At 48.4% G+C, this 13,964-nt stretch overlaps 1 protein-coding gene across 1 annotated transcript in view; it reads right to left on the bottom strand.

Annotated features, from left to right (window-relative positions):
• CARHSP1 (calcium regulated heat stable protein 1) overlaps window positions 1-12,031 on the bottom strand; it is a 37,436-nt gene extending 25,405 nt beyond the window's left edge. Inside the window, exons 1-2 of the mRNA XM_050713907.1 lie at window positions 11,897-12,031; window positions 10,347-10,610 (exon numbers count right to left, since the gene is read on the bottom strand). The gene's annotated coding sequence lies outside the window, so the exon portion shown is untranslated. The remainder of the gene's footprint in view (window positions 1-10,346; window positions 10,611-11,896) is intronic.
• Between the last annotated feature and the right edge of the window lie 1,933 nt (window positions 12,032-13,964).

Below are 13,964 nucleotides of genomic sequence, written 5' to 3'. Positions count from 1 at the left end.
AAACAGGTAGTGCCTATGTGGTGTAATCAAATCTGTGATTGCATTAGTAGTCATATAGCCACAGCACACACCCACGGCTCACAACCTCCCAAACTGCCTCAGGGAAGCAGCCACTTCAATAAACACCTTGAACCCTTCGGGACCTACACAAATCCTCTGCCACATCCCTTTGGCCAACAGTTCAGGAAACACAGCTGATAACACCCTTTAGATTTCTAGCGGGGAGAAAAAAGAAAAAGAAATCTCTTCAGTCTCAGAAAAGTCTTGTAATACTAGTAGTCCGTAGTCCAGTAGGTCTCCTGTAGGTAACGTATCATCGTTATCTGACTAATGAGAAAATGGACCTCCAGAAGTTTCATTGCTTTCACTCTGATTACCATGCGTGCAAAAACTAGTTTTTCTTGCTCAGCACATCCACTCTCTGCATTCAGAGCCAGTTAAATGACAAAGGGGATGGCATTGTGTTATACAGCCTGCAAAATCGCAGAGCCAGCACAGGCATGTGGATTTCATGTCTACTTACGCACCAACAAAACTATTTACCACGCTCTGATTTTGAGAGCCACAGCTCTGGTGATGTGCTGGAAATGTACGGAACAGGACAGAGCTGTCCAGAATCACAGATGCTGGAAGTGTTATTTATGCCTACTGAGCTAATGCTCAAAAGCTAACGAGACAAAGCAAGGGAACAGGCAGCACATGCTTTTCAGGGAAGGTAAAAAAAAAATAAAAAATTAAAAAACATCAACTGATACAGTCACAAAAAGCAGGCAAATCCTGACATGTATGTTCTTCAGGTGTGAAGATGAAAATCCATACAAAAGAACAAGTTTAATAGAAAATCATGCTAGCCCCTGTATTGAAGCAGTTATTATCCCAAAGAGCCGTGTGTACTTCAATGCAAGCACAGAGGGAACGGGCAGACAAGCAGAGTGAACACTGCACAGGACAATTGCTGGGGGTGCCTTTATGAAAAACTCTTTTGATTCGGCTCACCTGTTCGGCCACATGCCAGCAGTTACATGCCCTTGAGAAGCCAATTTTTCCCAGTTTGCTCACTGGGAGCAGACAGCAACCTCCCCCACACGTGCAGCCCCACACGCCAGTGACAGCGGAGTAACCAGACCTGCTAATGCGGTGCCAGGGTGGCTGCACCAGAGCGGGTGGGAGAAGCCAATAAACCAGCCAAACCGAGAAAACCACACGCACTGAGCAGGTTGGGAACAGCCCACAGATTACTGCAGCAGAGTTGACTCCCTGCTTTGGGGTCACTTGAGAACAGGTTGCAATGGGAAGATCTCCCATCCTTGTCCCCTTTGGTAGCGCGGGCAGGGTGCAGGCAAGCAGGGGGGCTCAGACAGATGGCTGGCTGCCCAGACAGGGACAGCTGAAGCCCAGAAGCAAGCCTTGCTCCTGCCTTCCATGCACACCCAGAGTGCAGGGCGAGCAGCCCAGCCGTAAGCAACCTACGGCATACACAGCACAGGACATGCCAACAGGGCTCTCGGGGAAAATCTTTTTGTACGTCCATGACCTGCAGCCCAGCGCACCCTGTCCTGAGGGCAGGGACCCACAGCCCTTCCTTTGGAAAGCAGGCAGGAGTCACACTTGCAGCCAGCAGAAAAGGGCTGCAGGGGTGCTCTGTTCTACAGCAGCCCCGTGCACAGTGCTGGGTGCAGCTCCTCCTGCCCATGAGTGTTTAACACCGTGCGTGAAGGACTGCAGCAAACCTGGAACCCAGCAACATCCAAGAGATGTTTGAGATCGGTGAGGAAACAAAGGCAGGGAAATGCATAACAGTGCGTTATTTTGTCTAGACCAACATTTTGCATGAAACCTGGTGTTACAAATATAGGAAACCTCAGGTAAGCTCGCACATCTGCCTGCCTTGAGAGCAAGCCACAAGTCCAGAACAAGCCACATCACGACACTGGGAAACCATGAGCGCGCATGTCTGGTGGCTTCACCCTGGTCTTGGTGGCCAAGGGATCCTGGGCTGCACAAGTCCACATCAGCAGGGAGAAAGCTGATCCTCAGGATCTGTGCCAGTGAAGGAGGCAGCACTGCAGCCCCACCACACCAGAAGTTTAAGAGCAAATCTAACTAGATCCCAGATCCCTGTTAGATCAGGCTCATGAGTGTTCGGCAAAAAACTTCTCTCCCAACGGGGCTGCGGTAAGCACCAAGACAGCTCTGCGCTACTTTGCTTCTCATTTCACCCCTCTGGGAGGATTTCCAGGACAAGTCTGGCTGCAGAAAAGACAAAGGGACGGAAGGGTGGGAGAGGTCAGTGTGTGAAAACGCAGGCAGCAGTATGACAACACCGTAACGCTGGGATGCTGCCGGCAACGGCTGTGCAGCAGCTCTGCCAGATGCAGCCCCGGCTGGCTCCAGCAGCAAGCTTCCTCTCCTGAAGCCCCTGCTGCTGTGGGTAAAAGACATCGCATCGTATCTCACATCCCCGGGAGGGACCTTTCTGGCCTAAATTTTGCACTGGGAAAAAATAAAATAAGGAGGAGAAAAAAATAAGCAGCAGACAATGGAGTTGCATGGATATACAAGAAGTTAATATTTATCCTCTAGAACCTTTGTTCTAAATGTCTGGGAGAGTAATTTTTAGGACCCTGCCAAGGTCCTTGGAATAGGGAAGGACCTTGCAAAGGCAGCCCCTCTGCATGGAAAAAACATGCATATTTATTAGAAACTTTTCAGACATAAGATCACTTTTCAGACATACTTTCCATAACACCATAGAGCAGAAAGCAAATACAAATATTTGCTCTATTCACTCTTTCCTCTACTGGTAAAAAAGAAAAACCCAACACATGAAAAACTTTAAGAACTACTCCTACCAGTCTCTATCAGGAAGAGGCTCCTTGAAAAGGCAATTGCCACATTTCACAATCCTGGTTGTTAGATCTCCTCCAATTACTGAAGGAAACAAAGTCACGATCTACAAAGCCCAGCAGAGTTTGGCTCTCCGGGCTGCCATCCGCAGAAAGCTGCCAGGCTGGGCACGTCCCTGCCTTGTGGGCTGGGTGAAAAAAGCCCAGATCATTTGTTTACTCTGCAGCAACAGGTATAAACAGGACATTCTCTTGCGTCGTGGCTTTTTTTTTTTTAAGCAGTTACATTTCCTCTTTCAAGTAATTGTCAAGAAGTTGCAATCATGACTGTGGTTTATTCTAATCGAGCAGCTGACGTAACTGAAAAAAAAGCAAATGCCCTTGACCGGCTTTCTCAAATTGTATCACGCAGAGAAAGCCACCAAACAACCACCAAGAGGGCAGGAGCTCATAAAACAATCTAGTCCCTATTGCTAGAGTGCCTTGGTCAACTTGACTGGCTGTGCAACGCAAAGCAGATGTTAAATGTGCACTAACATCAAAACAAAACTCCTCCCCCCAGCTAGAAAGGCAAGATTTAATGACTACTTCCCGGACAGACTACTGTGTCTGGACAGCCTTTGAAACCGCAGGTGGCAAAGAATTCAAAAGCCTGGGGAGAGCAATGGTGGCAGCCCCCGAGGGCAGCGCCGCCCCTCAGCGCACGGGCAGCCCACCCGGCCTGCCTAGCAGCAGGGCTGGGAGGGCAAGGTGGGCATCGGGGAGCCTGGGGCTGCTGCAGCCTACCTGCTCCTTACCCCAGCAGTCAACGGGGTGGGCAGCCCACGAGGTCCCACCCTAAGTAGCAGCAGCACGGACTTGGCTTTTTTTCTTGGGATCAGCCTTAGCTCTTAATGCCCCGCCGCCTCCAGTCGGCTGCTGCCCATGAGGCATGGCAAAGGATCAGCGCGGTTTAATATTCAAGGGAAAGCGCTGGGTCAAGGTTCTCTGCTTTCCTCCGTCTTGCACAGAGCATTCTGCGATCAGATCGGGCACAGAGCCATCGCGGGAAGGAACACGGCCACGCAACGCGGCGCACACAGCCTTCCGTGCTTTTTCCAGACAGCTGTAATAGAGCCCTTCTCCACCGCACCGCTCTCAGTGGAAAGCCACCCAGAGGTGTACATAAAACAACTGCAGGTTATTTCGTTTTCTCAGTGCCTTTTCGCCTCCAATATCTGATCACCTGTCAAAGGCAGGCTGCAGCTCAGTCCCAAGCTGATCTCCCCAGACCCAGCTGCCACGTGAAATGCCTGCCCGCAGGGCACCGGGCAGAATTATCACCGTAACCGCCCCACAGGAACCCAAAGGCCACACTCACATTTACTGTCCTTGAAACACCCTGGTATTTAAACAGCGTTTGAGACCTTCACCCTATCTCCAGCTCCTCCCTGGAGAAAGGCAGAATTCACGGTGAGCGTTAGATGAGACTAAGGAGCCTAACACGCTGTGGATAATGGGTCACAAATTTTATGTCCATTTCCCTACTGAGGCTACTACTCAGTTTCCAAATTGCATCCATAATGCAGCAACCTCTTAACACTAGTGTCATTACTCCCCAGAAACTCAATCAGTTGTTAAAAAGGATGTCTTATGTTACTTTATTATTTATCTGTATCTTAAATTGACCCAATGAGAAAAGCAGCAGTGCAACAGCCTCAGGCCAGTGCAAATAAAGAACGAGCAAACCTCTGAAATCAGACAGTAGGACTATAGCATCGGAAGAACCACTGAAATAAAAGCAGAAGTGGGATGGGGTTTTTCAGGCTGTTTAAGCCCTGTCCATTAGCGTGAGGTCAGGCTCCCAGGGCAGAACCCACGCCCCATTTACCCGTAAGCCCTATGGCCAAACCAGAGAAGATGCGGCTTGACTTGCATGGTGTTTTACAGCTTCCCTGGGGCAGAGCAAACAGAAGCATCATTTTAATGTATTCCGCATGGCCTACAAATAACAAAAATGAAAGCCTAGTAAGTGCCTTTCTGTGCCACGCAGAGAGAGGGAACGCATCAGTTCGGTTCCTCTCCCAGCTGCACCTCGCAGCCGACACCAAAGCTGAGCCGGTGCTCCGAGATGCCACCATGTGACGGAGCGCTTCCAGCTCTGCAGCTCCTGGCCCTTAGCATTTTTTTTCTTAGTAACCAGCTGAGTGGGGAAAAAGCAAAGTCTTCCTCCAAGTGATCTCGCTCACGCTTGTTTACAGAAAACCCTGCTCCACGTAAGAGGCAGCTGTTTGTTCTCAGGAAGGGGAGGCTGTGCAAGAAGCCACGCTGCAGCAGGGAGCGTTGAACGCCGCTGTGCACAGCAGCGTCTTTGTTAGCTGCACAGGCACTGCTCATCGCCTCCTTCAGTGTTCTTCCTCCTAACCTGAGCTACATGACACAAGGTATATACACACGCCTCTTGGGAACGATGATAAGGGAAGAATCCTGAACCTACCTCCTCGCTAGCAGAGGGTGGCTCAGAGGAACAAAATTACACAACTGAAAGAGCAGAAAGCAGCGCAAGGCGTAGCTGCTTCACTCAGCTCCGAATTCCCCTCTGCAGCCCCCGGAGACAGCCCGGACAAACAGCAAGAACGGAAACAAGCTGGTCAGGAGGCAGAGGAAATGAAGATTACTGATCTGTCGAGGGGGCTGCCTTGGACATGATGGAAAGACAATACTAGACTGAGACAGACAGAAGCAAAACAACTATGTCTACCCTGCTCTGAGAGAAAAGAGAAAGCATTCAGATGAACGCTTCCTATTTTCCATTTTATCTGAGCTATGCTGTGGAGTAACACATCATGCAAACCCATATTGCCACTTTTTATCTCTCATCTCTCTCCAATGTTTCAAGCTGATACATTTTGGTTTGGTTCTCCACTACAACCTGTTGCTAGAAGCAAGATCTGTGTGTTTGTTATTTTGGGGGTTTTGTTTTCTGTTTTTTAAATTGCACAGGGAGGAAAGAGAAAAAAAAAGGCAGAATATTTCATTGTTTTTCTCCTCACCAGAGGTTGCCAGCCCTCCGCAGCACAGAGCCCTGTTCCCAGCCCCACTGCCCAGCAGCCCCAGGTGAAGGCAGCTCCTGGCCCCAGGGCAGGGCCGTGACCACCACACACAGGACTCGCTTACATCAGGAGGAAGGTGACAGATTTTGCACTTTGCCACACTAAATACCTGTCCCCAGACTCTCTCAGAAACCTTCCAGATGAGGGGCAGACTAGTCATCAGCTCTTGCCACCAATACCCAGAGTATCTGTCAATGTAGATTTGAACTGGTTCAACCTCATCGTATTTTGCTAACGTTGGGTCCTCAACAGTCTTCCCTCCTTCGTGTTTTAAGCAGCTACCATCACTCCCTGCTGAGTCTATCCCACGGGCAGTAATCCAAAAATGGTTCCTGGCAGAAATATAGGTCAAATACAGATGAAAAGTGCAATCAACAACAACTTTCCCCCATGCCAGCCACGACCAGCCTGCCGGCCGGCTTCTCCTTTCTCACTTACGTTCCTGAACAAGAATACTGCCATACCCCCATTTTCACACACGCATTATCACACTGTAGTGGTAACTTGACCACTGTGGTTTAGCCCTTCTAATTCACACTTAGAAATTACACCCACCGGCTCTTCCAACATCACGCACCTCTGCCCTCCAGGTTCCCCTCACCTCTCAGCACTCAGCCACCAGCAACATGCGCCTGGGGACCGTGCTGAGCACGGAGACGAGCAGCCATAAGAGGAGACAGAAGTCAGCATTACCTCGCTTTATCAGGCTCCTTTCAAATTATTTGCGTGCACATATTTCTGCACGTATGTGCATGCAAGTAAAGGAGAGGATGTTGCTACTGGAAATAAATACACCTGCGGGCAAGCTACAGTGAGTGACACCCGGGGCGGTGAGGGGGTGGCTGTGGCCAGAAGCAGGTGCACAGGACGTGCAGGGACAGAAGTGACACAGCAGCGTGGTTGCTCGTGTCACAGGTTGCTCATGTCACACGTGGGTGCCCTAACGCACATGGGGGCAGCAGGGCCAGCTCCAGCCCCAGCGCTGCTCCTGCAAGAGCCACGTTTTGTCTCCGTTTGCTCCCTCACGCAGCATGTGAAAATACACCCAACGCCAGAGGACCGTGACGTCTTTCCTACGTTTCCTTTGGCACGCTCAATTTTTTGTAAATGCATCAAGTCTTCGTATATGAATACCTGTTTTTTTTTTTTTGTTTGAAAGTTATCCTTGCCACATGTTAGCACAGCCTCTTCAGAGTTAGCTCGGCGCTGAGCCACGTTAGTGGAAGCACAAGTCCTCTGCGGCTACAGCCAAACTCAGACACAGGACTGGCCGTCCTCAGAGCGCCCAGCTGAAGGGAACAACGTCCATTTGTCATGCAGTACAAAAACCAGAAGGTGAGGCTTAAAAACATCAGTCAAAAAAAAAAAAAAAAAAGGCAACTCAAGCCTCTCAAAAAATAATCAGCTGCAGCATCACGTCAAAGCAGCTTTAAAATTTTCTCAGGCTCTCAAGGAAATCAAAGCTGGCACCGCTGAAGGTTTTGCAAACGTTTCTCAGAAGTAGCTCTGCAGTTCCAGCAAAAACAGCGCCCGAAAGAACTCCAGATCCCCTCCCTAACAGCCAAACTCGGAGGCACAGATCCAAAAGTGAAGCTCAGAGGCTTCTCCTTGAGAGCAAGAAGCGACACGCACGCACGTCCCGCACCCAGGCGGAACCCGAGATGAGGCTTCGCTCCCCGGGGTTACTGGAGAGGCGCTGGCTGGCAGCGAGCGGCGCACGGCAGCCACCGCACCGCTCCCGGCTCTGGGCGAAGTTCTGCGGGGTCCCCTCAGCACCCGGTGCTGCCCGATCTTCCCTCCCAGAGAAATTCGGCACGCTTCGCCTCTCCGGCGATCTGTACAACACGCGGCCCTGAGCGTACCAACGGCACACCCCCGGGTCCTCCGCACAAACCCGGCGGGCGCCTACGCACACGACGCCAAACCGGCCCTCACACCTCGAGCCAAACACACCCGCGCCATCCGCCCCCCTCCCCGCAGCCACCCGGGCACCACCTCTCCGTGGGGCAGCAGGGGGGCGCCGAGCCCCCGGGGGGCCCCACTCCCTTCCTCCCTCCTTCCCTCAGGCGGCCGCGGCAGACCCCCGCCGCCCCTCACCTCGGGCACGACGGGCTCGGCACGGCCGCGGCGGGCGGGCGGCGCTGGGGCGGCCGCGGCGAGCCCCGCGCTATGAGGCGGGTGGGCAGGGCCCGCACCCCGCCCCGCCCCGGCCCGCAGCCCCGCTCCGCCCCGCTCCTGACGGGGAGCTCCGGGGAGGCCTCGCTTTTGGCGCCTCGGTGGCTTTGCTGACCGGGTTTTGTTCGCCCGGAGGGCGCGCACCGCACCGGCGGGGTTTTCGCCTGGTGACAGCCCAGAAGAGCACGCTTGGCCTTGAGCGTGTTTGTGAAAAGAATGAAAAGTCACTAGTGAGGTGAGAGAAGAAAAGCTGAGAGAGCTGCTCAGGCTGGAGAAGAGAACGCTCAGGGAAACCCTGTTGTAGCCTTTCGTTATGTAAAGGGGGCTTGTAAGGAAGTTGGGGAGAGACTTGTTACCAGGGCCTGTCGGAAGAAACGTTTCGCCACGAGGGCGGCGAGGCCCTGGCCCAGGCTGCCCAGAGGAGCTGTGGGTGCCCCGTCCCTGGCAGCGCCCAAGGCCGGGCTGGATGGGGTTTGGGCACCCTCATCTGGTGAGAGGTGTCCCTGCCCATGGCAGGGGCTGGAAATTGATAGTCTTTAAGGCCCCTTCCAACCCAAACCATTCCATGAAGTTATGAAAATTGTGCTAAAGAAAGGCTGATCTGGTCAGAGAGGTTGGTAAAACCCGATGACTTTCCAGAAGAATAATCCTGGTAAATCTTCCTCGATTTTGCAGTAAGAAGGATGAGGAACTTAGCTGTGGTGCCAGCTGATGAGAAAGCACCTGCATGTGCACTGCAGTACAATCATTTGGACACGTTTGACGTCTGCATGAACCAGAGCTGTGTAATCTGTCAGAGTAGGGCCCGAAGCAGAAGCTGCAGCAAGACAACCGATGAGACAATACAGGATAGTTACGAGGACAGATTCTCAGTTAATCGTCACAGACTTTCCTAGGAATACAAGAATGACTGAATGATGCTACATCAGAGAAGCAGCTGTCTTCATCCAGTGTTGTCATCAGGGACCAGTACCAGTTTCAGAGTGCAAGAAGCTGGGCTACAGGTACTACTCATGACCCTCAAAAGATCATTTCAAACAAAACAAGGTGCACCCACTTATGCCCCAAATTAACATAGATTCTTGTGGAACCTGCAAATTATACAGAGCTATTATACACATGATTTCTCACCAGTCACCTCACCATCTTAACCGAGCCAAAAGCACCATCCAATCTGTTTTCTTGGCTGGCTGGCTGAAGGGATAGAATCCTGGAACAAGTTTTAGCCGTGCTTCTATTTGCGCACAATTTTCCTAGCTGATAATAAGCCACAATACTTTAGAGCATGGTTTCAAGAAGATAGCTTAGGCACTGAATTATTGCTGTTGTTGTTTTCCATGTATATATACCAGACAAAGCATGTACTTGTATCATTACAAAGGTAAGATTTACAGAAGGCAGAAGTATACAGGCTTTTAGCCAACCATAATCAAATAAGAAACAGCAACGTGCAACTTGTGGCAAACTGCCATAAACAAATAGTGACAGGGCTTCTTTTTTTTCTTTTTTTTTTTTTTTGGGGGGGGGGGGGTGCAGAAATAAGCAAAAGTCCCCTAACAGAGTAGCCAGTGTTTTATCTTAGGGGTCTAGGGGAAACTGCACAACATGAAGTAATCAGCATTCTAGGTCAACCACGAGGTCTTCTTACCTCTCTGTATCTTAAGTATCTTACCTCTCTGTGTTCTTACCCCTTTGGAAGATAAACAGTGATGGGACTGATGACTTCTCTTGCTTAAAATATTAATTGTATTCCTGTAAATCTTTTCTGTTTTGTTTTGTGTGGCCAGACTGATTTTTTTTTTATAGGTGGAGGAGGTTGAAGGGAAAGCATTACGTAAGTGAGCACTGTTCAGAGCAATTCCTCCAGGCACATGGGCTGGGATTAAACCCATGCTTTCCTCAAAATTTCTGAGTTGTCCCTTTTCCTTTCCCCTCTCTCTATACTCTTCCCAAACATATGTGCACAACATGTGGGAGATAATGCAACAATGTATGTCCACAGTCATGAGGCTGGTTTTTAATATTGGATTCTGGGTATCGGGGACTCCATGTGCGTGTGTGTACGTGCGTCACAGTGAGGAAATGTGATTTTGCCTGCTGCTTTTTCCACCAGCTGCTGGAAACAGAGAGGTTCCAGCATCCCCCTGAACTCTGAGCTGCCTCCCTCCCCTTTTTCTTTCCCCCAGAACAATTAAATCATGACCAGTTAATCATCTTCAGCTCACATGCCTACCTTGCTCTCTCCGTTGCTGGCGTGGGGTGGGCAGCAGGGCAGCGTTGGCTCCTTCCCCAGGACACGAGCAGGACTGGGAACCCTGCCCAAGGCCACCGCTGTCAGCGTGGCCCAGCAAGGCACAGCTCACAGTTGGAAGGAAGACAGGTGGTGGTCTAGAGCCACAGGGCTCTCCTGCCTCTCTCCTTTCCTGCTGCCTGGTCCCCTGCTTACTGAGACATGGCTCTGGGCTCTTGCAGGGACTGAGCACTCCCCTCCGCAATCCTGACAGGGAAAAAACAGAAGGATTTCTTGATAGCATAGCATCATTATACCACTTTTCATTCATTTAATGCAATTACTTACACAATTTGAGACAAGGAAATGAGTGTGTAGGGGGGAAATGTATCAGCTAATGTGATTCATTAGTAACGGTGGGTGAAATACGTCCATGCACAGCGGCAAGGATGAGGTGGCTTGAACAGGTCTTCAATGATTAGGTGGGTGCTGGTGCTCAACATAAGGTAAATGCTGTCCACCACTATTAGAAAACCATAAGTTAGTCTGGAACAGCTCACACACCACAAAGGCAATCCTGATTCCCAGTTCCTGCTTCTGGACCGATTTTTGGCACTACTTCATCTACAAGATATGGTTGGCACAAGCACAAATAGTGTAGGCTGGACATGAATGAATTCTGCCTGGAAATAAGAAGCAGGCTTTCAACGATTAGATTAGATTGTAGCAGAGAATAATAGCAGGAGAAATACCCTTAACTCCTTTAAGATATGAGTGTTCAGATGTGTTCAGAGTGCTCTGTTGCACTTTATGGTCTCATGTCCAGTCACAATGCCAACTGGAAATTGAGCAATGCAACAGCAATGTGCCAAACTCAAAGTATGCAATCCACCTTTCATTTAAAGCTGTTTACTCTACAACTGGATAGAGTCATTCTATTTTATAAGATCCATTTTTTCATAGCCAGTATCTGACAAGTTATTATATGCTCTCACTATCTTAATCATCTGTAACTTTGAATCATGCTTTAGATTGCTTCTATTCAGTTTGCAAAGCGTAGGAATTGAGGACATCTTTCCTATTCTCAGATAAATCATAGCAGCAGGATCAGGGAAACAAAATGTTCTTAAAGATACATAAATCTCCTTCCATGGTTAGGATTTAGAATTCAGGTAATGCTAATTACAGATAAAAATAAACTTGCAAATGCTTTACATATTTGAAATGATGAAAACAAAGGCCCAAACTGTCGTTTGATCATCAATAACACAGCATAGCACTAACGTAACCTTCTCAACAAGAACTTAGCCAAACATCTTTCCACCTTTCCTTCACACGAAGGATTTAGCCCCCAAATTTAGTTATCGTATCCAGAGCATTTTTAATAGCATGATGAGAGATGAGTCCCAAACCAACCCTCACAGCCAAACTTGGGACACTATGCCATGGACAAGGAGTAAGTCAGCTTTCAAGTAAGTTGGCCCTGGGTTGTAACCGCCTCCCATTTTATACTCCTGGAAGTGCCCAAACCCTACCAAACAGGTATCGCTTACCTCTTTACATGGTAAATAGTGAGCGATGGCATGAGCTGGCCTCTGGCAGACTTATCTTCTTACGGTCATTCTTCCTTTTCTTAAACTAAAACATTCCCGGGCTCCTCTGCCCATGATTTGCATGTAGGTGAAATTCAATCATCTTTACTGGGAAGGGAGAGACTCTGTACCAGTACAGAAGTCATTAGTGAGCAGCTTGGTAGGAAGGCATATCCATCGACTCTGTATTTGGATATTTTTTTCTCTTGCCTAGCATGTCTTCAGGTTCTCCTTCTAAAGAAAGATTATGTTATGAGCAGCGGAATGCCTTAGAAGGCTTACAGAAAGTGACATTAATGTGATGTAGAAGACTATTTCCTGTTGAGCAAGGGCACATCTTTTCTTCGCAGAGGATTCAGGACATCAGGCAACTTCCCCTTCGCTACTGGCTCCTGGTTCTCACCATCATGTTCTTCTACAATGGGATCTTCCCCTTTGTGGCAGATGCCAGGTATTGTTCTATGGCCATATTCCCACTGACTGACACAAGCCTATCTGAGCCCTGCAGACCCCTTGATTTTAGTTGACTGGGAAATATGGGGATAATATGGTTTTTCCTTCCACTCATGAAATGCAGAGAAACATATTTTTAACACTTAGTTAAAGAATATGAGGGTTCTTTGACCTTTTTTCCCCTTCAAAGACAATCTGAGATGAGGGAGGCTTCTGAAGTAAGGCAAAAATAACTTAAAGGGAAATGATTCATTCAATATATTAAGCTCGGAACACTGCTACAGGAGGAACAGAAGGATTTGGGAGAAGGGGAAGAAACACTTTAATTAAAAAACAGTTCAGAGACATCTCACCTTTGTGCTAGTGTAGCAGACTACATTTAGAGATGGGTGAGGCTTTGGCTTCACAGGCCTCAGGCAGTTCTGTCCTGCAGTTCCAGCCTGTTGTCTGCAGTGCTTGGAACAAAGCTGTTTTCAGCAGCCTGGGTCTGGAAGTGAGGAAACCTTTGCATCCGAATGCAAGTCTTGGAGACTTCCTTTTTAATACCTTCAGTTGCTTGAGACAAACAAGCAACCTGTTCAACTAAATGAGGACTCCTGTTTCTGTCCTGTGGTTCTGCTTCAGACTGTCATTTTGCAACTTTATTCCTATTTGTAAAATGTGGATGATGCAGCTTCTATCATGTAATAATTGTGAACTTTTATGCTAGCAAAGGCCTGTAGTAAAAAACATGAAAATTATTTTGGTAGTAGTTCATTAGTGAAGTATAGTAAGCCACCCTGAATGGGTGAGGAATCACAGAATCACAGAATTGTAGGGGTCGGAAGGGACCTCAAAAGATCATCGGGTCCAACCCCCCTGCCAAAGCAGGTTCCTTAGAGCAGAATGAAGAAATGTTATCAGCTGTTGTAGCAAATGTAAAATTAAGTTATTAATAGTAAAACAAAGAAATTCAAGAGGGCAAGAATAATCAAGGCCTTGATGAGATGGACTTCCTGTGAGTTGCCTTCTCATTTTAAAGGAAAACAGTTACATCTGAAAACAGAATCCTCATTTTTGCAATTCTGCCTCCTTGCATTCTGTTGCGCAGCAAAAGTCAAGGCACTAAGTCATGTTTCAAGCATCTCTTCTGGCAAAATACGCTCTGCTGCTTCCCTGTTGGAAAATAATGGTTTCAAGGCCACTCCTGCTTGGTGAATTCTGTTGCCGTAAAACTTCAGGGGACAGTGTTGTTTCATACTTTGATGACAGCACAAGCTATAAAGGCTAATTATTACTAATAGTAAGTAACGACGCAAAGCCCAAACTAGGTTTAAGGAGGTACAGAATCTCTAAATAAACTAGTCTCTCAAAGCTGTTGTGACTACATTCTGTAAAGAATTTGAGTAAGATTTTATGCCATTTTAATGTGTCCCTAGAGAAGGCGAAAGGCTGACTTCCTAAAAATGAAACAAAACCTGGTTTATATAATTTCTGCTTTAACTAGAGATCTTCTTAAAGATGCTAAGAGGCTGTGGGGGAAATCTTGGTTCTTACATAGACGTTCAATTTAAATGCTGATCTTTGCTGACAGATT

This window comes from Cygnus atratus, chromosome 15 (genome assembly GCF_013377495.2).
Source record: "Cygnus atratus isolate AKBS03 ecotype Queensland, Australia chromosome 15, CAtr_DNAZoo_HiC_assembly, whole genome shotgun sequence".
NCBI lineage: Eukaryota > Metazoa > Chordata > Aves > Anseriformes > Anatidae > Cygnus > Cygnus atratus.
The sequence above is the reverse complement of the archived record's forward strand: the minus strand, read 5'-3'. Positions and strand labels throughout refer to the sequence as shown.